The sequence below is a fragment of the Ixodes scapularis genome, unplaced genomic scaffold (assembly GCF_016920785.2).
Source record: "Ixodes scapularis isolate PalLabHiFi unplaced genomic scaffold, ASM1692078v2 ptg001315l_1__unscaffolded, whole genome shotgun sequence".
Taxonomy (NCBI): domain Eukaryota; kingdom Metazoa; phylum Arthropoda; class Arachnida; order Ixodida; family Ixodidae; genus Ixodes; species Ixodes scapularis.
In genome coordinates, this window is record NW_024610137.1 from 54601 (window position 1) to 77709 (window position 23109).

Here is a 23109-nt window from a genome sequence, read left to right on the forward strand (position 1 = left end):
ATTGCCATGCACGATGTAGCGTGATGCCTTGTTTTGAACAGATTCGAGCTTGTTAAGAAGGTACATGCTTGATGAGGCCACCAGATGATGTTGGCGTATTCCAGTTCGGATCGCAAAAATGCTTTGTAGACGGTTAGTTTGACTCTCTGAGATAAGCGGAAAAGGTTGCGTTTGATGTATCCGAGCGATTTACATGGACTTGAAACGGTGTTATTCATATGATCGTTCCAGTTAAGGTACTCTGAACAAAATTACTCCTAAGTACTCGTAAGTTCGATCTTCTTTCTATGTCTTCGTGGTTAATGGAATAATTCCTTTGCGTGGGAGATGGCTGACTGGAAAATGTTCTAAATCTTGTTTTGTTAGTGTTCAATCTCAGTTGCCATGTGCTGCACCAAAGTCAAATCATGTTGAGGTCTTGCTGTAGCAGTGCTTGATCGTCTAGTTTGGTGATGCGCCTGTAGATAACGCAGTCATCTGCAGAAAGTCTTATGGAGGATATTAAGGTAAGAGCAAGGTCATTTATGTAAATGGCGAGTAAAAGCGGACCCAATACGATGTCCTGAGGGACACCGAACTTTAATCTTAATTTTGAAGACTTACTTTCTCCGACATATGTAGCCTGTCTACGATTTTCAAGAAAAGTGGCAATCCATTGTATTATATATGTAACGATACTGGTGTAAATGATGGACGTTTTTGTTGGAAGATGGCGGTCGCCTTTCTGCAGGTATCATCTGGTGATGCCGATGGTCCTGAGGTATAATCGCTGTGTTGGAAAGCGGTCGGTCGCCTACGACTTGAGACGCAAAATCATACCAGCCGCACCGAATCATATCGGCAAACAAACTATCTGCCAGTGTAGACAGACGCGGAGCCATAGCGGTGCCGGTATGTCCAGATATGCAGAACGCCGAACCAAACTAGCTGCATCCATAATAACAAGAAATTATGGTGGTGTCATATCAGAACTGTACAAGGAGCAGGTGTGTTTCTTCTACTTTTTTCAATAGGGTTTCAAAACTGTATTTGAGATTTTACTCTGTTGTATCTGTAATTCCTTCCTTACTGCATGTGAGACATGTAGTTTTTGTCTCATATTTACTAAATTTTTGTATCACAGATGCGCTCGCAGCACACATCGGGGTAGTGCTGGCCCTCCACACGCAAACCAAAAGCTCCTAAGTGGCACTTTCAAACGAGTGTGCTGGTGAATCAATTTGTATACTTGAAAGGGTACAACATTGAGGACGGGGCGGAATTATAACTTCTTTCATTGAGCAACAACATAAAGTGACACAAACTATAAAACCGCCCCCAAAATGTTTCAACGTTAACGAAGAAGGAAAAGATAAAATTGTTAAAAAAAAATGAAAGTCTTTTACAACTCCCTGTAACTTCGGATTAGAGCACAGCTCTTGAGGAGGAGGAAAAAAACATACTGAGGGATAGGTGACTCCTTGATGTCACGTGAGCTCAGGGGGGAGGGGTAGTGTGGCGTCAGGGGAGTCACGTGACCTCGGGAAAAGGGGGTCACGGGACCTCGGGGGGTCGCGTGACCTCAGGCGGGGGGGGGGGGGGTTTCACGTGACCTCAGGCGTGTCACGTGACCTCAGGGGGGTCACGTGACCTAAGGAGTTACGTGACCTCAGGGAGTCACGTTACCTCAGGGGGTCACGTGGCCTCAGGGGGTCATCTGACCTGAGGAGGTCACGTGACCTCGGGGGGGGGGGGGGTCTCCACGTGACCTCGCGGTTACGCCGACGCCGACGGCGACGCCGACGCCGCTCAAGCCGGAAACGGGCACCTAAGAGCTCCGCTCTACAAGAAAAAATAAAATTTACTATAAGTATAAAAGTTTAAGAGCTCCACGATTTTGCTCACGCGAGCCTCTTGGCCTACGAAGCTGTCGCTTTCCTAAACATGGAAAGTGATTACGGGGATACGGGGTCTAAAATAGTTATCTGCAATTATCGCGTTGCTCCACTGAAAGAGATTTCACTGGCATGACTCGAAATTATAGCATGCCTTATCGCTACAAGTCTGAGCTATTACATTCAAGCAAAGGCATACGAAAACATTTAAGAGGTGTACTTGTGCACAGACTCAGATATAGTTCTCTGCTAGATTCCGAGTAATGCATGCACATAAGAGTCACTTCTGAGCTACAGATTCGCAGAAATGTAGAGCAGGTTCGAGCCTGCCAACTGGAGACATCGCCATAAAAAGAAAAATTCAGCGGATTTAGTGGAAAGGGGAATTTCCACTGCGAGTTGCTGAAAAGCGAACCGTGGTGGATCGGACAAAGTTGGTTACACCAACGTCCGATGTGGCCTTAAGAATCTGGGCGTCAAGACGTCACTGCGGAATCGGCTGAAGAGAGGGTGACAACTCTGAGAACTTTTACGATCATGACATTGACACCAGGGATTGAAAAGTTTAGTTCTGTGGTTCGACTATTATGAACGACAGCGTGAATGTTGCGGTTGAGAAATAAAGCAAGGACACGTACAAACACAGGGGAATTAACAGATGGAGAGCCTCTAAACGAGCAGGGAAGTTTTGATGGAACCAGTGCAGCATGCGGCCTGTTCTGGGGAACTACAGGGTATTCGTGAAGGTAACACGCATCCAACAAGTTCAACATTCAGAACTATTCCCCTCGCTATATTAGACAGATTGAAAGTTCTCCAACTGGCGGGAAGACTTCAGGTTTTGGAAATGTTGTAAAAGGAGAAGAATCCAGTTGTGCTACCGAAAGGCCCCCCCCCCCCCCCCCTTTCAGCAGTTTGTTGATTAATCAGGCTCACCGTCGAGTACTCCAAGCAGGGGTACGCGAGACGCTAACGCAGCTAAGGCACCGATTCTGAATACTACGTGATCTACAACTAGTCAAGCAGGAAATAGCAAAATGCATACCTTGCCAAGGACTGAGCCCTGGACTTTTGACTCAAGCGGCTGCGCCCCTTCCTTCGGACCGTGCACCGGAAGCGGATTCTTTCAAGATCGTGGGAATTCATTTTGCCGGATACTTTAGGGTTTCAGCGGGGAAGTCAACCAAGAAGGCATATTTGGCATTGTTTACGTGCGCGGTGACAAGGGCGATATATTCGGAACTTATTCCGGACCTGTTATCGTCAGCGTACCTGCGATCGCTCAACCGGTTTGCTTCACGCCGAGGACTTGCAAGAGTTGTTTACTCAGACAACGCACTGACGTTTACTAGTGCCAACAAAAAAACAAAGTAAGTCTGGAGCATGCTTCGTGGCGGAAAGTTGAATGGTCACTTCAGAGACAACGAAGTTTATTGGAATTTTATTGTGAAGTGTGGCCAAAGGGGGTTCTATGGGCGTCTCCGTCGACAAGTAAAAACGACCCTGAAGTAGACCATCGGCCGTAGACTTCTCAATGAGGAAGAGCTCGGAACGCTACTGAGCGAGATAGAGGCTGTAATTTATTCGAAACCTCTAATTGTCTTAAATAACAAAACAGTAGATTCACAGCTTTGGTACCTGTCATGTTTTCTTGTAGGAAAGATACTCACGTAACTACCCAACCCGTTCGCTGCTGACATAATGGACGCTGAAGCCGGTACTGAACGGAAGGTATGGAAGCACAAACATCGATCCGTGACGACCGTTTCGCAACGTTGGTCGAAGGAATACCTAAAGAAAATGAAGTCGTTTCATGGTACGAAGCAGTCACGACACCCGATCAAGATTGTGGACTTTCTGCTTATGCACATATATATTCATCACGCTAATTTTGGAAGATAGAAATCGTCCAACAGGTATTTCCAGGACGAGATGGCAACCTACATTCTTGCGAAGTAATTCTTCCCAACGGAACTGCATTGAAGCGACGTGCACAGCTGGTGGTCTGCCTTGAATCCACGGAGTGCGACCAAATCTACTAAGTGCACCAAATCGACTAAACGCTTTTTCCTGGTTGGGGATGTTAGAACTAGTTTGCTCGCGCAAATTGAGAAGGGATGGGGCCAGAGTGAGAGATAACAAAATATGTATCAGATGAAGTCCAACAAGTAAAGTAACTTATTTCTTTCAATTAGGCTCCAAAGTCAACTTCAGAAGAAAAAAAAACTCATTGTGAGTGATTGTTTATTCTTAGAACGAAATATATGGACTTTGTTTAGCTTGTGTTAATTTTCAGCCAAGAATTAAGAAACAGGCTTTAAATTGGGGTATATAACTGATAATCCCCAAAATAGAGCAAAACGTCGACACTCAATACTTATGTCCAGTAAAGCTAAACATTAGGCGGCTGTCAGAAAAAAAATCTGTTACAAATATCCAAAAAATTGACCTCATTCATAATAAAATTTAAGTTCATAAGATGTTTCGAGCTACATATATCTGTGGTAGACCATACCAAAATAAATATTTTACCACGATATATATTTCAATTATTTTCATGCACTGACACCTATTTGATACCGTTATCTATAGCGGTCCGATTACTGACGTAATTAAAGTTGGAGGCAAAATTGGTCCAGTTATCAAGTTCGCTATGTTATAGGAAAATATTTATAAAACCTGGAAAATTATTTTTTAGAGGCAAAATATCCGTAACATTTATTTTTCTGCAGGTTTAGCCTGCTGTCACTTAAGTTATATTTCTTTTTATTTTACCGAGAAACAATCTTGTATTGATTTCTTTAAGTATACTTTTTTTAATCGTTACTTTTACTTTTGTTGTTACTCTTGTTAATATAATATTATGTTGTTACTTTTCTTAATAAAAACATTAATACGTTGTTACTTTTGTTAATTAATACATTGTATGAAAACAACCTGAAGCCTTCCTCCCTCCCCTCCCCCGCCCCCGACACTCTCGCTCCCGTCAAGTTTGGTTGATTTGAAAAGAAAACCACCTTCCAATAATCGCGACGCTGTAGAATAAACAAAGTATGAAAATATTTATAATCGCTATTATATTTAATGCTTCGCCGGCGCGCAAACGATATCCCCCAAAATGCACATGCTGGCACACACGCACACACACACACACAAACACACAGACACGCACACGCGTACACACACACACGCACACACACACACACGCACGCACACACCCACACACACCCACACGCACGCACACACACGCACAAATGCGCGCGCGCACGCACACACGCACACGCGCACTCACACACGCACGCACACACGCGCGCGCGCGCGCACACACACGCACACACACACACGCACACGCGCACACACGCACACACACAAAACAGAAGCACATAATTACACAGGCACGAATACACACGCATACATGCACACAAATAAAGATATATATCACAAACGTGTATAGGGTGTGAAAAATATTATTCTAAACAGAACATCATATGTACATTCTCTAAGGTGTTGAATTTCGACTGTGCAAACTATAAACGAGATGCAGATGAAGAGATGAAAACGTTTCACAAACTCCTTTGCGCGGAACTTCGAAATCCTTCTAATGCCCAGTTTTATTTGACGTGTGGCGAAATATGCATAATGACATGAAAAGAGTGGTTTATTAAATTTCAAAGGCGTTTCAGACGCCCTTTCGAAGGAGTTTCCTCAGTAGTTTAGATTGTGTGAGATGAGGCAAAGATAGCTTTGGTAAAACTAAATTCAATATAAATATGCGCGATGTACGAGGCACAGTCCAAAAGTAACCACAATTTATTTTTTATTTGCGTGGTAGAATATATAATACGAAAAGCCCTTTATTTTTTTTCAAGCTAGTAACCCCCTCGCGCGACACGTGTGTGTCAACGCTTCACCAATGCATGGATGCCACGGATAAAAAAAGTCTCGTGGCTGACTCCGGAGCCAGAAATGCACCGCCTCTTTCAGGTCATCATCTGTTTCAAACTTCTGTTCCCCCAAAGCCCCTTTCAGTGATCCGAATGTGTAAAAATCACCCAGTGCGAGGTCTGGCAAGTATGGTGGGTGCAGAATGCACTCGAAATGCAGTCCTTTGATTTTTTTCCGCTGTCTTGCGTGTCGTGTGAGGGCGCATTGTCGTACTGCAGCAATACCCCTGAGCTGAGCAAGCCGCAACGCTTTGGCCTGATTGCAGGCTTCAAGTGGTTCTCAAGCTAGTTGCGGTATGATGCACTTTTCACACTCAGTCTCTTGGGCATGTTATATTCAACTACTGGAACTTTATGGTCCCCAATGACAGTGTGCTTCAGATTGCCCACCGTTGGCGCTGTCTTGAACTTCTTCGGCTTTGGCGACGTTCCGTATCGCCACTTCTTGGATGCTCGCTATGCCTCTGGCTGGGCGTAGTGTACACAGCATCCATCACCGGTGATAATGCGTTGAAGAAAATCATCTTCCTCGGCTTAGTAGCGTCGCAGTAGCGTCTCACAAGCATCCAGACGCCCCCTCTTTAATCTCCGGCGTAAGTTGTTTTGGTATCCACATGGCGGGTACCTTGTGGCACTACTAGATATCATGAATGGTATAGTGCGTATAGCCATGAGTAATGTTCAGTTGTTCAGCCACTTCATGTTTTCACAGCAGCGATTGCGTTCGGCGTCGTTCAAGTGTGAGCCCGACCGGAGAGAGGTGCGTCCGCCGAACGTGACGCTCCATTTCGGTTTGTGCCACTCGTACACCTGCCGAAGCGATACACAGGTGTCTCCGTACTGCTTCAGCATCCTGCGATGAATATCCGCCGGTTTTTTTGCCTCTGCGTTCAAAACTATGGTACCCGAAAGCTGTTCTCCCTGGTGCATCCTAACAAGCGGGTGGCCATTTTGAAAGGGCTGTGGTGAGTTGACATTTCCCATCAAATCGACAGGCCGGCCTGCTCAACTCCCTCTTGTGTTAGGTCAAAGCATATTTGCAGCGCAGCAATCTATCAGTAAATTTTATGTTTTCACGGCTAAATAGCTGTTACTTTTTTCACTATTCCTCATGTATTACGTTCTGCGAGTGTTTATATCCGTTGCAGTGGAAAAAAATCTGGTTGTTTGTTCGGCTGCATTTCTCCCGACATTTCTTTTGTTTATTTGTAACTGATGTGCAGGTTAAGGGTAGCGCATAAAATGGGGAGAACTCATGTACAATAGTTGTTACCTGACAATTAAGATAAACTTCATTATTGATTGATAACCTTAGGCTAAAACAGCAAAATTCCAGAATTAGACACATTTTGCTTACTTGAATAACTGTTTTTCAAATGGTTCATGACAAGACAACAAGTTACAAATACATTGTTTAGGACAAAAAGAAAAGCAATGGGCCACGTGTGATACAGCTGCGCTCCGGTTGCATGGGGACACGATGCCTCGCCGGCTCAGTACAGGCAAGAATAAATGACTGCGCTGTAAGGGCTTAATAAAAAGCGGGATCAGGCATATGGCGGGTGTACAATAGAAGTTGGAGCTTTCTGGCACTGACCTGGATACGCGGATACAGTCTCCTATCAGTCGGTCTGCAAACATTAATTTATTTAAAAATACTATCAGTCCCACTTTTTCGAAAGGGTACAATTGGAGTGAGCGAAAAATTAAGAGAGTGGCATATACACCGAGCACACCGAAAACCACATGTGTAAAATGCCAAGACAAAAACCAAAATTTACACGACGTCTGTTAGACATACAGGGCTAAGCACATCCTAAAATCAGACAAATTTTTCCCTCCTCCACTCGTTTGTGGAACACGCAGCTAAGCCACTTAAGGAAAGAAACAAGCAACTCTCAGACCTTTTCTTATCTAATGTGAGTAAATTTCGGTTCTCGTATCACACGTTTTAGCATTCCGGTTATCTTGTTTACACACATACACCTGTTCATCGCATCTATAAATTATTTCTTTGAAAAATCGCGTGACTAACTTACATACGGGATAAAAATTAGTTGACAGAGGCACTATAGTTAGAGTCATTTGCAGCTGAGACAACTACTTACAAAATACTTATTAAAATTGAATACAATGAATGAAGTGCTAGTCATAATTGAATCTTATGTGATACAGATGATGGCGAATGGCCGGACTGGTTTTACACGTATAAACTAAAAAAAAAAATAGGCAAGAACCAACGACTTCTAACAGGAAATTGACTGTTTTTTTTAATTTTCATTTACAAATATGCAAACGACTTATGGCATTTTTTAGTGAGAAGTTTTATTACATAATATGAAATTATTAACGGAAAGGTTTGGGACAAAATAAAACAGAAACGGCGAGAGTGTATAGTGCTTCGCTGTTTTGTGAGAAACGAAGAGCTCAACAATCGCCGACATCCACAGTTTTATTAGTCATTTATGAAGTGAACAAGACATGGAAATAGCCAGTTTAGCTGATAGTGCTAGGTACCACAAAATGTTGGAAGTGTTCAGAGACGTCCGCGTATATTTCGTCCTATGTAACGAAATCCCTCGTTTCGACTGACAACTCAAAACGCATAAAGTATTAAAGGGTGAAAACTGAACAGTTTAGTCAACTCGTACACCTTCAACAACAGCAAGAAGCCCGTTCACGTAATCACCTTTGACATCGTCTTCACCCCCATTTTTTTACTGGGAGGGGCGATGATTCCTATATTGATAAATAAGCATTCCTCAGCCTGGTAAATGAATAGTTTGTGCGTGCCGAGAACCTTCCCAAAAAGAAGAATGTTCCAGTCTTGACAATCCAGACCTAAATTCGATCTTCTAAGACTATTTCTAAAAACTGTATACGTTATTAGGGATGTAAAAGAACCTTTTCCCAATATATTCTAACTCTATTTTTTAGCTTTTAACCTTTGATGAAGACTGAGATTTTGCAGAAAATGTTCCCGATAGGTAAGATACACATTTGTTAATAGAACACTTCGTGTGACAAAGCAGCAAGCTGCAATTGCATCCTTTTCTTGTGTGTTGGTTTTTAAATAAAGACGTATAAAAAGCACAGTTCCTGGCGTCCGCTTCGGTCTCTCCGGTGGCTACGAGGTGCAGTCTAATTCATGCGGCCGGAGGCAACCGGCAGGACGGCTTTCTGCACCTGAATTTGTGAGTTCGACCTGAACGGTAGTTCGTCTTAAGAAGATTACGTCAAACCCGTCGAGTTATGCTGCGCTTCTAACAAGCTCGAAGAGGACCACAAAAGGAGGGTTTCGGTAATCAACTGCTCTTGGAAAAAAAAAAAAACACGTTCGCCTTGATGTTGACCCTTGTCAAGTTTATTCGACCACCCAACGTCGAATACAAGGTCATCGTCGATGCTGTTAAAAATAACATCAACTCGAATCCGTTCGAACTGTACTGAAGGTATGTCTTCTCGAAAGGTGACCAGCAAGACTGAGAGTCTGCGGCTGACTACGTCTACGCCTAGCGTAAATTGGCCGAAAACTGCAAGTTCGGCATTCTGGCGTTTCCACTTCACATAATGCCGTACGACCGGCTGTCTTTTGGCATTTGGGACCGCGTTTGCAGCAGCGCCTGTTAGCGCAGAAAAATTTGACGTTCGAGACAGCGTACGACTTAGCCGTTAGAGCAGTGACAACTGCAAAGCAGCAACAAGTTATGCGTTGCAAGCGGCAAGGGCAAGAAGATTGCGTAGACGTTGCCGGGAAAGTTGCTCCACCGTTCCGCAACGTGAAGCAGCCAGTTGAGGAGCGGGAAGAAAAACCGCCGAGTCAGCGTCTCGACAGGCGTTGTGCGCCATGCTTCGGCAACCGCGAAGCGACACGCTGCAATTCCAAGAATGGTCTTCTTTAGGTGCCCCTGAAAAGGGCACATGTCAAAGTGTGCCTAAGGAACAAGAAGAAAACGTAGGTGCCGCATCATTCTGACGACTCAACGAGTTCCGATGAGATGGAGCACGACGGTTTGCACAGCATCCTTCAAGTAAGGATCGGCTGTCCGAAGTACATCGTCACCGTAATTATCGTAGACGAAAACGTGCCCAGGCAGCGAGATTCAGGGGCGGCCCAAGCGATTATTAGTCATAAGCGATTCCAGAAGCTCTAGGGGGCGAAGTGCGTTTTTCTAGAAAGCCCGGACACGCCACTTGTGACCTGGACCAGGGGGTGTCTTGAAGTCTTGAGAAAAGCGACAGTGCCTGTTAAGTTCTGGAGTCGCTGTCATCCCCTGCCGTTGTTCGTTCTCAAAAATGAAGGCTGCCGCTGGGTCGCGATTTGTTCAATCTACTCGACATCCGATGAAAGGGACTGCCCAGCGTTAGTGCGGGGCAGGACCCCATCGTCGCTATATGGCCAAAGGCTTTCGGCGAGTCATTTTCCGGCGCTAACCATCCACCCATTTACAATCAGCCCTAACCAGACGCCCGGCCGAGATTCCTAAAATGCCGCCGCATTTTGTTCGCTTTCAGAGATGACGTCGTGGACGAGCTGGATAAGTTGGAACAGCAATACATACTGCCACCAACCCAGCAGTCCGAATGGACCATATCTGTGTTCGTCGTTCAGAAGAAAAATTTCTCCCAAGGGGCATTTGAGTGATTGAAGCAGTCACTGAGGTCCGAATCTCTGCTTGTGCATTTTGGTGGATACAACTGCCCCCTTGGTGTTGTCGTGCGATCCGTCGCTTTTAGGCGGGGGAGCAGAACTCGCTCATTGCGACCCGGAAGGACACGAGCAGCCCGTAGTTCACGCGTTCAGAACCTTAACCAAGACAAAAAGGAACTACGCCGAGACTGACCGAGAGGCACCTGTAATGGTTTTTGGGGCTTATCATTTCCTTTAGTATTTAAATGGCAGACAATTTATAATTCTCTACTGACCACAAACCATTGTTGGGAATTTGTCAACAGCGAAAGCAGATACGTTTTGTGCTTTATTCTGTATGCTGCTGTTGACATTAATGTTCGCAGCATGCGACTACAAAATATATTACAGGAAGCCGGAGTCACCACGGCAACGTAGACCTTTTGAGCCGACTACCATTTCTGGTAACGCGACATGAGACCGAAATATCATGCGATGTCCTTCTGCTGGAAGCGGTGGAATACCCTCTAATTAGAGAGGAGGAAGTTGCACCCTTCACCCAGCGGGACACTCATCTGTCCAAGGTGAAGCAGTGGACCATCGAAGGATGGACCCCTGAAGGGGTAACTGGAGAGTAGGCTGTATATCACTTGAGGAAAGAAAAACTTTCCGTCCATCGTCATTGCCTCCTCTGTGGAAAGTAAGTGGTTGTGCCTGTAGGGCTCCGGAGTCAAGTTCTCATTCTTCTGTTTTACAAATTACGCTGGAGTGAGTGCAATAAGAAATATGGCGAGATCTGATGTTTGGTAGCCCAAAATGAATGCACGGACTCGAGAATTAACCTGGCTACGCAAGCCGCGTAAAGATAATAGACAGACTGAACCAAAAGCGCCTGCTCGTGTCCGGGTAAAGCCCGAACGTCACTGGGTCCTCATTCACCTTGACTTCGCAGGGCCTGTCAAGGGCATGTTTCTCTGGTTGTCGTGGACTCGTCCACGACGAAGATAATACCGTCTCTTTACTTGTCTAACGTTAAGAAAATGCTACGCCAAATGTTCGCATCCTATGGATCACCAGACTTAGTGATGTTTGATAATGAAACCGCTTTTGCAAGTGGCGAAATGCAACCTCTTTGAAGTTAAACAGCGTCTGGTACAGGTTTACTGCGCCATACCATCCCTCGAGTAACGCAAGAGCGGAACGCAGAATCCGCGAGCTCAAAGATGAGCTCAAAAAAGAAATGCGATGAACTGTTGCCTGTAAAGTATCACGAGTTTTTTTGTTTAAGCAGCACTCGACGGCGGGACAAGCTCCGGCAGAAGCTATACTGAGCGGGAACCTGCGCTCTGCTTCGTAAAGACTTTACTCCGACGTATAAAGAGAGGAGAGGTGTCCTATTTAACCCCCTCCACGGAGCTTCCAGTGTGGCGATTCCGTGTACCTAGGTAACTTCAGAGAAGGCCCGAAGTGACCAGCTGCTCGTGTGCTTAGGTGTGAGTGGCGTCGAACGGCAGCGTACAGCGACACTACCGTGACCATCTGCAGAAAACTTGGGAGTTTTTGTCCTCGACCCAAGCAGGTAGCACTCAGCCGTTTCTTCAGGTTTCCACCTACGCCAAGTGTCGTCCACAGTGGCCCCACTCCAGAAACATTGCAGCCACCACTGCCGCTTCGTCGATCTACCCTTGATCGTCGCTGGGTGCGTCGCTACGCCATCGATGCAGTCTAGGAAGGGGGACTTCGGGAAAGCAGCAAGTTGCAAATGTGTCTTTTTGTTTATTTTTTGCTGGCTCGCATCTAAGCATCGGCGTCCCGCCTACGCTCCCTCTAATCAAATGCTTCGTTTCTGAAATAAACGTCTTTTTGAAAGCCACTTGCTGGCGTCTACTTCGGTCACTACAGTTTGACGAGTGCAAAATAAAGAACGTATTTAATAGGTCAATTTATAGTTTTAAATTGTGAAAGAGTTTTTGTCACGCAGTTCCGAAATTCTTTTGAAGTGTGTAGATGCGTTAAAAAATTATAAAAAACTCATATTAACCTTTTATTTTTCAAATCAAGCGTCCACAATAAAACCTAAAACTTATATGTGTGAGTAGAATGAAAAATGTGTAAAAATATTTCGATACAAAATTTCGGGCGGGGGTTTCTTTTTTTAAGATGAATTAATACCGAAAATATAGCAAAATAATATATTTTCATAAAAAAAAACTGATAAAGTCGTCCCGTCCAAAAATATATACTCAACGGTATTATACACTCTACAAGCGACACAACAAGCGAGCAAAGTTACGAACAATTATTAACATATAATGCAAAAAAATCGACTTTTGTGTTTAGTTTTTGTTTTTTATTATTGAAAATATTGCAAAAATTAGGTTCTTGAAATAAAACTCATAAACGTGCTCAGTCTAAATATGCATACTGTACTGGTATATGTAGCTTTTTAATAGGATAAGAGAAACTAACAAAGTTTCAAAAAGGTAATGCTTTTAGGAACAGAACTCGATATAGTCTTCTGAAACAGGCAATATGTGTACTAAAAAAAGTCCTGAAAACAAAATTGATCATTAATTTTTCGATAGTCATTTACTGCAATTTAAATTCAATAAATGTTAAAATAAATAACTTTTTATTTTTAAAAGATTTTATGAGCATATAAGCAGACTCGTGCCAGTTACTTGGCAAATGTAATAATTACAATGATAAAATTGCGAGCCGCGGTGTAATAATTATCCTTATAAATTACTTCCGCAAAAAAAGGATTTCTTTAATCGTACCGTTACAAATTATTTTCACGTTACATTCCCATACACGCATCAAGCAAACAATAAAAACACAAGTATGATGAATTCAAAAATGTGCTGCAACACTCTCCATTTCTCATACGCCAGCACTATGGTAGCCGATATAAAAACACAACATTGTATGTACGTGAAAGAATGTAAGTGTGCACCGTTCAACTGTAGGCTGACAAGGCAGTGAAAGCTGCAACCCCACCCGCCATCCCACTTGCTTACGGCGACCGGAAATGATCCCTGGAATTTCGCACACAAAGCTAACGGTGCGCATGCCGAGTAGCAGTCGATCTGAACTAGGAGATTCGGAGGTAAAGAACCGATTAACCAAAGCTGCCTTCTGAAACGGCCCTTTGAAGCATGAGCTTTACGTTTCAAAGCTGCGGTCTCACGGCTGTAGATTTGACGCACTTTCAGCTTAAGGATGAACGGAGCATTGATATTTTTGCTGTTTACAAACATGAACTGCTTCCTGCATCCCAAGCGACTTCCGGCCACTCCATGTTGGCAGACTTGTCGAGCGTGCTTATGTCATCAGACCAAGAAAGCATAAATGCTAGAGGTACATCAAAGTTGGAGATTTAACAAGGGCCCTCGGCTGGACTATTTAACGTCTCGGAGGAGGCAAGTTGGTTACAAGAATATTCGAAATTTGTTAGCAGATCTCACTTTTCGTTCTCTCGGCGTTCACCTGGATAACTGGTGGTTAAACGTTTCATCGACATTTCAATGACCGGTATTAGGGTGGGCTTTGTTCATTCTTTTGATGAACCGAAACTCTAATTTGGGCTACGTTTGTTAGTAAATTTAGGAAAAGTAACCTTTCCTAAATAGTCTAAAATCTTTTTTGATAAAGCTATTGAAGATGTTTTCACACATAACCAATCCAGCGTAATAATGTTCGCGTTTTCTATGTTTTCTCTAGAGGGCTTATGTGTTAGCACACCATCGAAAGTTTTCCCTACTGAAAAAAACCATTTGGCGCCTGTATGAAAATAAACGGGTCCATACCGGTAACAGTTTAGCCATACCGGTCACCAGTTTGCCAAAAGGGTCGTCCGTATGGCTCAAAAGGATCCCCCGTATGAGCCCTAACGGTCACCTATTTGGTCAAACAGGTCACTTCTTTGGCAAACGGGTCACTCGTCGGGGCAAATGGGCGACTCGTTTGGGCAAAGTTGTCGCACGTTTGCTCAAACCGGTGAACCTGTTGCACAAGCGGGTGACCGTTGACCGTCAAACTGTACCGGTTTAATCAAACGGCTCTCGGGAGCCCGTTTGATATTGAACGTACAGATCGGCGGCCTGGGCACGCCTGGCTGTTTCAGCCGTGGCAGCCAATGTTTCCGGAAGGCTCCACTTCTTTGATTTCAGATCGTCCGCGTAATGCAAGTAATTGTATTTATATCTTAAGTGCTCTGATGTGCGCTTATACTGCAACTAAAACTAACATATTTTTTTTTCTTTTTTCACGTAAACGCGCGACGTTGGTGAGCCGATATTTTTCACAGAACTTTAAAACTTTGTCCATCTTTTTTGCCTCAATTTTCTTATTCAGCTCGAATCTCTCTCGCAGAAGACGCGACCGCATGAAAGAATGTACTTCTAGAGTCCGCTTCACTTCATTTCAAGACTCGGCGAAGGTAGCGCGCGAACACCTGGCTGCAAGAACATCGAGCATTGCGAGAGCACGCCCGCCGTTGCAGCAGTCAAATTACGAGCTCGTGCTGGGTGCTTCTTTGGCTCGGGCGCAAGCTAAGCTCATGGCCGACGCCATTTCCAGCGTGCGTGCTGAAATGCGCGCGTTTCGCCTGCTTTCCAAGGCTGCAAACGCGACGTGCAGTGGCAACTCCAAGAGAGGAGAAAAGCGCGTGTACAGCGGTGTTGGTACAGCGGTCCATGCACCCTCCCCCCTGGCATTGACTGCATTGGCACAAAAAGCCAACCGCAGGTTTTCTTCTTTTTTTTTTTATGGAATGCATGAGGAGAGGGTTGCGAGGGAGGGTGGTGGGGTGTCCCGGTGTCTTGCTCCTTGACCTCGCCCCCTTCCTCCTCTCTGGTCGGCACTGTCACCTGACCAGAGAGAGGGTAGGGCACGCTCCACGCTGATAAGCATTGCCAGATCCGGCTGCGCGCGCGTTGACAGTCGCTTGTTTTTTGTCTGCTTGTTTTCCGTCGCAACTTCGTTTGTCCTGCCTGCTTCGATCTGCCGCCTTTCCCTGCGGTCTTATAAGAATGTCTCTCGACAACGTATGGGATGTGCACCAAATGTTCGAAAAGTCCTACGCGTACATCGGCAACAAGCGATTCTTCGAAGAAGTCAGGAATTCTTGCGGTGTGGCTGGGTTCGGCAAATGACAGCTTGTGCGCCGCATCGTGTTGAAACTTCAAGGAGCCTTCCTTCACGTTCTAGTGTCTGTGTGGCTGTCCTGTTTTGACCGTGTCGACAAATATTACGGACTACATCTTTCAAGTCCGCTATTATTATGGTAAGTACACTGCAACCTACGTGTTGGCAACGATTGACCGCTCTTCTACGCGTACTCTTCCAGGTTATCCGTAGAATTATGCAGCGCCTATTCACGCGGCAGCCGGGAGAATAATTTCCCCGAAAGTCCAGCTGTATAGTCTAGAATTACCTCGATTCTTGTTTGCTTTGCAATCTTCTCAGTTGTATAAAAGCTTAAAGTGCCTCGCACATTTCACAGATCGCTTGCACGTTTGTACTTGTCGTCAGAAGAGCTAATAAACTTCGAGGAGAATTGAAAACAATGTTTTGTGTCTGTTTTCCTGTCCATTTGCATGCACCTATGCGAGCGCATTTGTTCTACGTGTTTTCTCCATGTTATAAATACGTTTTTGAGTTTCGGGACGTCTTAAATAAGTTTAAAATAACCAACCTCCCAGACGATACCCATTTGGGGCTAGCGAATCCGAATGGCACGTTCAAACGTGTGGTCACGTGCCAGGTCGAACGGCACCCGTATCAAACCGGCACCTGTATCAAACGGGCATCCGTATCAAATGGGTACCGTTTCGAACGGGTACCATTTCAAACGGCTTCCCGTATCCCATAATCACGTTTGATTCAAACGGATCGACAGGTTTGATTCAAACGGGTCGACCAGTTTGAATTTCAAATGGTTTTTTTCAGTAGGGTTATGAAAAAAAGTTACTTTACTATATCAGCTGTAGCTTGAATGGGTTATTTATATATAACAGCAAAAAGAAGGTGAAGCTCAATACAAAAGCGAAAGTTGCGAGTCAGTGTAGTGTAAGATTATTTGATTTTATTAGTGAACTTTTGAAGTATGTCTTTTCTCGTGCGCTGTGAAGTGTCAGCACGAAACACCACATCACCCAAGCGGAAGTGTGCAACCATGCGCGTCTCTTCCCCAGGACGGGAACGCACAAACAGTGTGAACCAATCAAAGAAAAAATATCTTTCTCAGTTAAAAAAATTAATAAAAAAAAGATGCGACATATTTTTTTTTTTTTTTTTTTGCTATATATGATCAAACTCGAAAGACATACGAGCTGTGATGGAACTTCCAGCGCACTACCGGCGCCGAGTAGAAGCTTTGGTTATGGTAGGTGGGGTTTAAACACATCGGAGTAAGAATGACGCCCTCGCGGGCACCCTACCCTCCTCCCCCAGTTTCATCAGTTAAGAGAGGAATTCAGAAGGCGCAGCCTCGGTCGACGGCCACGCGCTCCAGAGTCCGCAATCCACTGGCGCCCGATAGTAGAATACTTACTTATGCATATTTAGACAAAACACCTTGGTTTTCTTCTTTTTATGACTGATATCTCTGCAATCTGTTCAATGCTAAATAATGTCGCGCGCATTGCCGAGCGAGCGCGTGGCCGAATGGTTACCGCGCTTCGTTATCACGCGGAAGCTCCGGGCTCTCGTAAGTTAGAGAGCCTTGTCGTCTGATCGAGTTAGGAGTGTTTAACACGCCGAACGTGCCACGCCGATTGTTTTAGAAACCCACACGGATACAAAGGGTGCTTCGCGTGGCGGTCCGGAGTCAGTCTCGCCCCTGCGTTGGATCCTGCTTTTACGCCGACTTCGACGCCCGCGACGCTCTGTTGTTATCTTCTGTCCACTTTTTGTTTTGGCCTCAAGTTCGCCCCATTAAACGTTTAATTTTTCCCATATATTTTTATGTCACGTCGTCATTCGTGCCGTTTTGGTGCAGCTACAGGGTACAACCCATGCAGCGCAACCCTCCGAGGGCCCGCACAGTTAGCCCACTCCCCAGCGAAAGGATACTTTTTGAGGAGGAAGCAGCAGCAAGAGCAAGGTGCCTCATTGAAGGGAAGCCCGTGGAGATTGGTATTCTGGCATCCATGAATAAAACAAAACCAGCCATCATCACCCAGTCGTCGCAGGCCTCGACCGCTCCATACGCCATCTTCATGACTCTTGTGCCATGCAATCCGATGCCATTCAATGGTGAGGCCTACGAGGATGCGTAAGAGTGGCAACAACATTATGAACGCATAGCCCGTCATAATGGAGGGACTAGGAAACAGCGCGTACACAATATTTACTTCTCCCTGGAGAAAATGCAAGACACTGGTTCGAGAACTACGAGGCTTCGCTGAAGTCGTGGGATGCCTGCGTCACAGAGTTGAAGCCGACATTCATGAATCAGCATTGTATGCAGCAGGCCGAAGATCTTTTCCAGGAGACGTCTCAAGCACCCAACGAACCCATCACGAGCTTTGATGAAGATGTTCTACCGACGAATAGCCGCGCAGATCCTCAAGCCACAGAGGAGTAAATACTGCGGGTCCTTATTCGTGGCGTAAGGGAAAACATCTTCGGCGGTCCTGTCCGGAGCCCATCGACAACAGTCGAACGTTTTGACGACAAGGCGACGAATATTGAACGTACCTTTCAAGCGCAGGCCTCCCAATACCAGTGACTTCCCGGCGTCGCTGCCTTCTCGCCTTCAAGCTGCAACAACTCGGACCTCCACAATATAATCGCGACGTCTCGCGGGAGGAAATCAAGACGCTTGTGCCTGCCGCCGCAAGCCAAGCTCCACCCTCAATCGCCGAGATTGTCCGGGAATTAGTTCAGCAGGCGCTGCAGTCAAAAGTTTTCTTCAGTGCCACCCCCGAACCACCAACGCTGAGCTACGCCGCAGCTGCCCTACGATTACCGTCCCTTACTCAACAGGATACGGTGCCTTAGCGACGTGAACTTTCAGTTGCGCAGTGCGTCCACCCAGAGCAACCGTCGCCAAGGAAGACGGACGTCTGGAGGATGGCAGAAAGACGCCTGCTGTAGTACCACTCCGAGGAAGCCGACCATGTGCACCGGCGATGCCCATATTGGCAGCTCGGTCTTCGTGGGCTCGCACCTAGCGCCCCCCGCCCAGGAAACGGGAGGCGACCGAGGTTCATCGACGCTTTCTTGCAACGGCCACCATCTCCTGGGCAAACTCATGCCGAGGATGCCGCTCGCAAACCCCCGCCGTCACGTGTCGCCTCTTCGATGGTCCCGCCGAGAGAGTGTGTCCCCCATTTCCCGCCAGGAAAACTAAACGCGGCAACACCCGGAGGTGAAGTAGCCCTGAACGGACGACGTAAAAAGCCTCCACGAACGCCGGAGCGCTCCCACTCTCCCAACACCACACATTGCAACAACTTTCCTTCGATGGTGCACAACAACTTAAACGTTTTTTATTGACGGCCATGACGCATCGGCACTGGTGGTCTATGGAGCAGACTAATCACTCTTGAATGGGAGGCTCTCTCGCCGCCTTCGAAAAGTAACCACGTGCTGTGATGGGCTGCCGATACGACTCGCTGGAAGAAACCTCATCGCGCTGTCGAAAGGTGCACTGCTCACGTCAAAATTCTCGGTGAGACGTGTACTATGATTTTGGCCGTTCTACAAGATGTGCCAGCGACGTCATTCTCGGCATGAACTTTCTGTGGGAATACGGCGTAGTCATCGACCTTGGAGATAACTGATTGACTCTGCGGGGACAACGTCAGCCGCCGTCCGAGTCGCTGCCAAACACATGAACCTGCCGCCGCGATTGAGTGTTGTCGTAACCGTCGTGACCCATGCAGCTACCTGCGGCGAAGTTTTTCTGGAAGCAAACTTTCAATTAATTGCCACTGAGAAGAGGCCTTGACGTCGCAAGAGGAGTAGCTGAACTTCACGATGGCCGCACTGCGGTCCTCGTCAAAAACTTCTGAAAAGAAACGCAAACCCTTACCAAAGGTGCAGCCGTGAGCCACGTCGAAGAACTCCGGACTCCGCCGAAATCGCCGCGATTACTGAGGAATCCTCACCACTTCAGCAAGACATTGCCAGCGTAGCTCGACATTCACTCTAAGCTTCCGCACCCGAAGCGACGGCAGCTGATACACCTCGTCCCTGAATACTGCACCTGCTATTCGACGTCGTCGAAGGTGTGCCACACCGCCGTTGCGAAGCCCCCATCGTTACCGAGAATGACGCGCGCCCTGTGCATCGATCGACGTACAGAAACCTCCGTAAAAGAAAGGGAGGTACCCAGGAGCAAGTTTAAGAAATGTTGAATGGCGACATAATCCAACCTTCCAGCAATTCATGGGCCTCTCCAGGCGTACTAGTCAATAAGGACGGAACACTTGGTTTGTGCTTAGACTACTGACAGGTGAACGCGGTGAGGAAGAAAGACGTCAATCCGCTCTCCCGCAACGACGACACTTTAAACCCGCTGCGCCGGTCCCGATAATTTCTATCGATGGACTTTTACTGGCAGATCGAAAACGACGATTTTGTCACGACAGATTTTGTCACGCTGGATAGACTGTACGAGTTCAAGGTGATGCCCTTCAGTCTATGAGTGGTGCCAGCAACCTTTCAGCTTGTGATAGACACCGTTCTGGAAAGACTGAAGTAGTAGAGCTGTCCCGTCTACCTCGACGACGACGTAGTGTTTTCCCGCCACTTCGACGAGCGTTTTTGACGTCTCCGAGCTATTGTCCCACCTATACGGACTGCCGGACTCACCCTATAATCGTCAAAGTGTCGATTCGCCTATGAATAACTGAAATTCCTAGGTCACGTGTTTACTTACAAGGGCCTTCGCCCGGACCAAGAGGGGACTCGTGCCGTCGCAGCGTTTCCAGCGCCAACAGACAAGGAGGTCGTGCGAAGGTTCCTTGGACTACGTGCATAGTATCGGTACTACGTTGGGGATTTTGGTAGAATTTCCGCATGGCTCACAAACCTTATGAAGGACGCCGAGAAGTTGGAATGAGCCAAGGAGCAGCAGCAGGCATTTGACAAGCTGAAGCAACGACTCCAGACTCCTCCTGTTCTTCTACGTTTTGATAAGGATGCGGATACCGATATTCACGTGAACGCAACTAACGCAGGACCTCGCGCAGTACTGGTTCAAGTGCAAGAGGGCACCGAGCGAGTTATCGCCGACGCTATTCCGGCACTCTCCAAGGCGGACATAAATTACTCCACGACTGAGAAAGAATGCCTTGCGGTCGTCTGGGCAATCGCGAAGATTCGTCCGTACTTGTACGGGAGGCCGTTTCGAGTAGTCGCGGACAGCACTCGCTCTGCTGGCTTGTCAACCTCAAGGGCCCGTCAAGAAGCCTCGTTTGATGGAGTTTGCGACTACAAGAGTTCAACATGATTGTGGTCTACAAGTCACACCGCAAGCGCACTGACGCCGACTGCCTGTCCGGAACCTCTTTCCAAATGCAGTAAACACTTCCTAGGCGCTTCCTAGGCGCTTCCACTTTCTAGGCGCAGTGAACACCGACGATATGCCACGACGTCAGCGACACGATACCGAGTTGCGCGAAGTAATGGAGCACCTGGAAGAACGCCAGGAGTGCCATTCTATGTTTTTCTCAAGAGCCCAGCCGAAATTCGCCATTCGACATGTTGAGGTCTAAAAAGAAATTTCGGGGGACAAAAACTCGACTTGGCTGCTGGTAGTCCCGACCGACCTTCGAGAGGAGATAATTCAAGCTTACTATGACGACCTGACGTGTGAACACTTTGTTTACAGCCGGACACTGGCCCGTACTCGTGAATAGTATTACTGGGCCAAGCTCTCCAACACAGCCCAACTACACACACGATCATCACGATCATGCCACGAGTGCCCGCGACGGAAGAAACCGACGACGAGGCCGACCGGTCTCCTCCCTACTGAAAAAAAAAAAAAAAAACATTTGGCGTCTTTATGAAAGTAAAGGGGTTTATACCGTTAACAGTTTAGCCATACCGGTCACCAGTTTGACAAAGAGGTCGCCCGTATGGCTTAAAGGGGTCCTCAGTATGAGCCGTAACGGTCACCTAGTTGGTAAAACAGGTCACTTCTTTGGCAAAAGGGTCAGTTGTCTGGGAAAGTCGGTCACTCGTTTTGGCAAAGTTGTCGCGCGTTTGCTCAAACCGGTGACCATGTTCCACAGACGGGTGACTGGTGACCGGCAAGCTGCACCGGTTTAATCAAACGGCTCTCCGGAGCGCGTTTAATACGCCTCGCAAGTGGGCTCATTTTCGTCTTCTGCGCATAAGAAAGGAAGTAGCGGTGACGTCAAAACGCCAAACTCTGATTGGCTGATCGCGACCCCCTATGTCAGCGTCGTCTGCTCCTTTGCAACGTCGTCTGCTCGCAAAGTCGTCTGCGTCTGTCTTACCTTTCCTGCGACTTTCGGAGCGAACTCGACCTCGCCTTTAAGAGAGGGCAGACGAAATAACTCGAGCGGTACGTTGTTTTTGTCTAACAACTAGCAGACGCGCATCAAGGAGGGAAGTCAAAGGACTCCCTGGCAAGGTGTCCCGGGGCGCCGAGGTTTTTTTGCTTAGAACCGAGGCAAGTTTTCTCCCAAATACTTTTTCCCTCCATTCGTGTGCGGCGAGACCCCTCACTCTTTAACGGCGTCGGCGGGTTGGCGCAGTTAACGTCGTCTGCTTTACGTCTGCTAGTCAAAGCGGTCAAAGCGATGGCTGCTTTACCTTTGCTGCGTCTGTCGGAGATTCGCCGCTTTTTCATCGGCGAGAGTCACCGTTGCCTCGGGAAACAAGGAGATAACAAGAGGAAGAAATTGACATTTTAATCTAAAACTGAGGTCAGCAATCAAAATATTATACGGGAAGGGTTCAGAAGGGTCGCGCGGGCATATTCCACTCAGCACGCCAGCCGGTCGTGGGCAGACGGTCGCCGAGTCGCGGAGAGCCTGCTTGGCCTAACTGCCCCTCGTTTGGTCGCGTTCGGTGGGATCGTGGCCGTGGGAGCTTTTCCCGGGTGTTTGTGGATCCAGCGTTCTTGTTCGTCGTGGTCTGTTTCAAGTACTTTTTACTTTTTTCTTGCTGCTTGAAGTCGGGACGCGTCAGAACCGCACGTAAAGAAATAAACGTCCGTGGGTCGTCGCGACCGCGACGTTGTCGGCCATGCTGATTTGATCGTAAGAAGTGCGTAAGACAGCTTCGGAGCTGTCGTAGGATTTTGTCGTAACCTGCGCAAAACTTACGAAAATTTCGTTTCGTGAATACGAATTTATTCTTAAGCTTTGTCTTACGCACATTTTTGGCGTAAGATCGTTTCGTGAATCTGGCCTCTGCACTTCCGAAAGTCGCAGGAAAGGTAAGACAGACGCAGACGACGTTGCGAGCAGACGACGTTGCAAAGGAGCAGACGACGCTCAGATAGGGGGGCGCGATCAACCAATCAGGGCTCGGCGTTCTGACGTCACCGCTACCCCCTGCGCGAGAAGCAGACGAACTTGCCCTCCGCATACTGAACGTACAGATCGGGGGCATGGGCACGCCAGTTTCAGCAGTGGCAACTTGTTTCGGGAAAGCCGGGAGCGCCGGTTGG